This window comes from Natrix helvetica, assembly GCF_964273705.1.
Source record: "Natrix helvetica genome assembly, chromosome: 6".
NCBI classification, from domain to species: domain Eukaryota; kingdom Metazoa; phylum Chordata; class Lepidosauria; order Squamata; family Natricidae; genus Natrix; species Natrix helvetica.
Window position 1 is genome coordinate 63,659,320 of NC_138553.1, and position 6,000 is coordinate 63,665,319.

The 6,000-nt window shown below is 41.6% G+C and overlaps 1 protein-coding gene across 1 annotated transcript in view; it reads right to left on the bottom strand.

Moving 5' to 3' along the window:
• FAM3C (FAM3 metabolism regulating signaling molecule C) overlaps positions 1-5,646 on the bottom strand; it is a 34,779-nt gene extending 29,133 nt beyond the window's left edge. Inside the window, exon 1 of the mRNA XM_081958289.1 lies at positions 5,553-5,646. The gene's annotated coding sequence lies outside the window, so the exon portion shown is untranslated. The remainder of the gene's footprint in view (positions 1-5,552) is intronic.
• Positions 5,647-6,000: the final 354 nt, after the last annotated feature.

A 6,000-nucleotide genomic window follows, 5' to 3' on the forward strand; every position in this document is an offset into this window, starting at 1 on the left:
TCTATTTCGAGCTATTTAGCTCTCATCAGCTAGCCATACCTTACTGGGATTTGAACCTGGGCTGTATTACATATTAGGCAGAAGTCTTAGCCACTAAGCCACAGGCTCTCTTCCTTATCAGCTGAGCCAGGGAAATAGGTATATATTTGTGTTACAACCCCTGTATATATGCTTGTCGTTATTATGATTATCATTTGTGAGTACTGTACCAAAATACACAGGTTATCATCAGTAACTCAGAATGGCCATTTTCCATCTGGCCATTAGGACTCTTGGTACATCTCTAAGAATAAAAAAGCTCTTTTCCATACAATCTGAGAGGAATATGAAATTGCACTCACATTTTATCAATAAATAATTTCCCCCAAAAAATTGCATCATCAAGCTTCACACATTTAGTTCTTCCAAATACTTGAGGATCTGAATCTTGAAATGAAATGTAATTTTGGAAGTGATGTTTAAAATGAAAAGATCACTGGAAGAAAGAAAGAAAGGAAGGAAGGAAGGAAGGAAGGAAGGAAGGAAGGAAGGAAGGAAGGAAAGAAAGAAAGAAAGAAAGAAAGAAAGAAAGAAAGAAAGAAAGAAAGAAAGAAAGAAAGAAAGAAAGCTCTACAAAAGACTATTGTCACACTATAAATTGGTGGAAGATTGGGTCAATATGATACTTTTGATCTACCAGGATCTGTGGGGAAAAAAACCTAACAACAAATGGCATATAAGCAGATATGGCTGTATTGTGTCAGTATGTGTTCCTTTGAAGATGAAGCAACATAAGAGTTTAAATCTTCAAATATTCTTAAAATCTTCAGGTATTAAAACTTCCTATTACTCAATCTAATGATTATGGTTTTATTCAGACAAAGAAGCAATTCTAAGAACAATCACCACTGGTCAAGCAACATTCTTCAATCTGATATCTCCCAGGTATTTTAAATTGTATTTCCCCATATCCCTACGCACTGTCTATACTGGTGTTCTTCAACTGAGGAATGCTTCCTTCTTTCTCTAATTCAACTCAAGATCATGTGCAATCATGTGCTAATAAATATTAGAGCAATGAAAAAAATATTTTAAAAAAGCACCTTCTTCAAATAAAACCTTGTAGTCAAGACTTGAATATATCTATCCAAACCGCACGGTGGCTACTTTCAAAAATGTTATGGCAAGCGTGGAAAAAAATCTGTACAAATTAAGCAATTGTTCTATGTAATGTATTTCCTTCTACTAGCAAGAAAGGAAATTATATGAAATGTTCAAGATGTTACTTGTACAAAACTTCCTCTTTTGTATTTTCACATAACTTTCTGTCTTAAATGTCAAGATGTTTTAGTGAAAGAAGGAAAATTGTTCAGTTCGTTTAATTCCTATGTTTAATTTCACAATAGGAATGACAAGAGTACCTACAGAATAAGGAATACAAAGAATCATGGCCCTCTGTCTATGGAGATTCTCGGTCATCCAGGTCATGGTTGTCCCAAAGGTGCTTTTTCAAGGGGCAATTGGACTTTCTGGTTCTTCTTTGAAGACGTTTCAATGACGTTTTTTAAAAAACTGTTGGTGGGGGTGTCTCTTCAGAGTCTCATACGTAGCAGTGTCCTTCAGAAGATCGTTCACCTTGGCTTTGCAGTCATCTGTGTTCAGGATGACTGTGCATCTTCCTTTATCAGCTGGCAGGATGTTGATGTTTGGGTCTCTTCCTGCTCTCCTTTCTTGAATTGTGAGGTTGGAAGGGGGTGTTTTCGCACTGGTGAGGGCTGCAGATACTTTCATCCTTAATTGTTCTGCTTCTGGTTCTCCCACTTTATTGTTCCTGATGGATGATTCTGTGGCTGTGAGATCTACAGCTGGTAGCCATTATGGTGTTACTGCAAAATCCAGTCCTTTGGCCAAAAATATTGTTTTCTGTTTGGGTAACTCTTTCTCACCCATTGGTCTGTTTTCTGAGATATTTCTCTGTCCATCTGGGTCAGTTTTTCTGTTTTGTGTGGTTTTCCTGTCTAAGCTATAGGGTAGAAAATTTGCCTTTTTGTCGTTCTTTGCTCTTGTTGTGCTGTGTTAGTTGTGCCTTCTTTATAAATTCTGTAACCTGTTCCAATACTTCTGTTGGTAGTAGTGATTTCAGCTTTCAATTACCTTTTTCTTGCAACTGCTGGTGGGGTCTCTCTTCAGTGTCTCATATGTAGCAGTGTCCTTCAGAAGATTGTTCACCTTGGCCTTCAGACCTGAAGAAGCTTCTTCGAAGCGATACGTCTTCAAATAAAAATCAGAAAAACCGGTTGCCTCTTGAAAAAACCATCTTTGGGACAATCATGGGCATCACATTATACTTTGTAAGAGTTCCAAGACACAAAAAGATCCATGCAAAATACACACTGTAGATTAGTATGAAGGTTCCAAATCAATTGTTTTGCAACCAATTGTTTCAGTGACTTAATATTAATACTTAATATTAATATATTCCTTAATATATTCCCAAAAATATATGTCAACTGATACATTATTTGTTATAATTATGTTATTTATTAAAAAGGTGACATTTTCATCAAGCCTGAAACACGAAAAGGGTAGCCCTCTCATAAAAAACAACAACAACAACACTGTGGGAGCATCTCTGAAAAATTCTAAAATGCTGATGCAATAGCATGGTGCAAAAGATATACCTTTTTCCAAATGCCAAATGTAAATGAATTGGAATTCAAGTAGGCCTTGTTATTTTTTTCTCAGGTGTTGTAATTTGAAAACAGGAGAGGCACAGAAAAAATAGATACAGACCTAAAGAAAACACTAGTTTTTCCTTCACTATATATACCTACATTAAGTTGAGAGCATCTGAAAGGCCAGAGACGTCATTAAAAAGGTAGAGAGAGAAAATTTAAAAGAAGTAATTTGAAGAAATAAATGATTGGGATGATGAGGAAATTCAGAATAGCAAAGCTCCATAACTTGCAATTATATCTGCTCCATCACACACAGGGAAAGTGTGTTCCTTCCCTTAAATAGTGCGGTCCGCAGAAGCATGTTTTTTCAGTTGCAGTCCCTTCCATCCAACAGGACAGTATCTACAATTCAGATATGTACTTTGGTGAACAGTGTGCTCATTTTGGGGGAAGTATTTGTGGGGCAGTTTGCAATATAGAGAGATGGTGCTGAAAAACAAGATAAAATCACATTGCTTCTTTTTGGTGCCACGCACCAAAATTTAAAGGGCCACAAAAGAAGGTTATAAAGCTAGAAGTTAGGCCAGGCCATTACCCAATTCCTTCATAACCACGTAAAAGGCCAATTACTCATGGTTTAGGAATCTGTCACTCTTCTAATCTGGCCCTATGACCTTAACAGGTCTATAAATTTTACTGGCTGTAAACAAAGTATTAGCGATATATGCAGAATTGGCCAAGAGACCATTTCTTAAAGGAACAGACATCCACCACCACCACCCCCGCCACAATACTGAAACACTTCAAATACCTGGTGGCAGAAGAGAAGAAAGGGGCAGGACAAATATAAATGGATGGCACAGCTTAAGAAAATAAAAGAAATAAAACTATGGACTGTATACCTCCCCAACCTTATGACCTTTAACAAGGTTGACGTTAAGTGTCAAGCATTCAGTTCCACCTTTTAGGCTGGAAAGATTTCTGCCTGATAGCAAGAGCAGCCACTGCTAGTCAGCATTAAGAGTAAAGGTTAGATAAACCAAAGTCCAACTTGTTGTAAGGCAGTCTTTATGGTTTTGGGAGTATTGGATATCTCAACAGGAGCTGAAGTCTGGTGAAGGATAAGAAAGAAACAAGACAATGATGTGGAAAAGTGAGGTACAGAAGTTACACTGCACACAGGTATAACTTAGCTTACAACCATGTCTTTAGCTGCAATGGGAGTGAAAAAAGTGACTTATGGTCAGTCTCACATAACTGCAACCGGCAGTTACTTATGACAGCTCAAGCAGCCCAGAGTCATGTGATCACTATCTGGGAACTTTCTACTAGTGTCCAACAAGAAAAATTGATGGGGGAAGCCAATTCGCTTAATGATTGTATGATTCTCTTAGCAACTGCAATGTTTTGCTTAACAACCATGGCAAGAAAACTCATAAAATCAGGTGTGACTTACTTAACCACCTTGCTTTAGCAATGCAAAATTCTACCCCACTTGTGTTATAAATCAAAAACTATGTGTAATAATATTACATTAGCAGCTAAATATGTTGCATGACCCTTTTAAGCAGTGCTTAAAACAGAAGGGAATGTTTACAATGACATCATTTCATCTTTCTTTAGCTTTACAGACCTGTGAAGGTCATAAATGTGAGGACTGGTCAAAAATTACTTCTTCACAAGGATTACCCATGCAGAGAATTGAAAATTCACTTTCATGAATCAAAGAGCACTAGGAACAAACAGATAATTAGTTCATGCTGATTTCCCCGAGTATGGGAAACAAGGTACGTTTGTAAAAATCCACCCTATCAAGTGCCTGGCCCAAAATAAAAGATAAACGACACTTTACAGGAGAAATGTTAGTGTTCAAAATGGCTAGAAACAGCATCCTTCCTGCTAAAATTCCCAATTTCTCATTCCAGATGCACAAGAGCAAGATGAGGCTACTTCCTGGTGGAGGAAATGCCCTCCACACATCCTTAAACACACAACCCTGCATTCCACGCCATGCCTCTTCCTGCAAAACCCTCAAGCGAATGCCCTGAGAAACTTGTACTTTCCTTTAACTACACTGCTGTACAGTGGAGCATAAAGCAGGTCAGGGACACACGGCGTTAAACATAAGCATGTGCTCCTAGCAGCTAGGAAACATTTGACATTGGAATGCTACCCTATTGCAGAGATTGAGAGAGGCTGGTTTAAAGGTCGGAGAGTGAAACATGTTACCCAGCCTGGTTTCAAGCCGAGTTATCTAGACTTTCAAGAAGAGATTGGGCTGCCATTTGTCAGAAAGGGTGTAGGGCAGAGGTCTCCAAACTTGACAGCTTTAAGACTGGGGGGCTTCAGCTCCCAGAATTGATGCGTGGCACCAACTCCCAGCGTGGCTGGCTGGGGAATTCTGGGGGTTGAAGTCCACCAGTCTTAAAGCTGTCAAGTTTGGAGACTCCTGGTGTAGGGTCTCCTGCTTGAGCGGGGTGGGGGTTGGACTAGATGACCTATAAGGCCCCTTCCAACTCTGTTAATCTGTTCAATCAGAGGCAGCCTGAGAGATTCACGCTGGTTTTTCTGAGCCGAGCCATGTCCTTCCACCGGGAGTTTTACTGGAGACCGAGAGAGAGGAAGGCAATGGGGACTACTCGGGTGGAGGGAAACGAAGGGGCAGCTTAGAAAAAACGGCGCAGGGTGGGGAAGGGGGGAGAGAAAGGCGCTGGTGCAAATCCGTGGGAACGGAGCACAGGTGCCCAAGGCAAGCCAGAGAAGGGGGATACAGCCGGGGCAAAGAAGGGACGACTGCCGGGGATGGAGAGGAAACGCCAAACGCTTGCAAGAGGCAGCGAAGAGAAAGAGGACGCGGGAAGGGCTGGAGGCAAGGCTCGCTCGCGCCATCCCTACCTGCGATCCCGGGCAGCCCAGCGCAAGCAAGCGCCTCGTCCTCAAGCCTTCTTACCCTTTTTTCCCCGCCCCGTCCGCGCCTGCGCTTTGGAGACTTCTCCCCCCCCCCCCGAACCCACGCGGCGGCCGAGCAGGAAGCGTCAGAAAAAGGAAGAAGAAAAAAAATAAAAGAAGCCAAAGGGATCCCGTGTGCTCCGGGCAGCTCCCTATGCCGCCGCTGCTGCTGCCGCTGCTCCCCAAGTCTAAGGGGGGGAAAGTGCGGCGCCCTCTAGCGTTGGAGGACCGGGCAGAGTTCGAGGAGGAGTAGGGCCTGTAATTTTTTGTGGACCGAGGGGTGGGGGAGGAGCGTAGTTTTTGCAGCCTGTGAAGTATTGCGAAGGGGTGGGGAGCTTCTGTGTGCTGGAGGCTGGGTTGATAGACCTGAGTGAGAACCCTGGAGCTGTGGTTG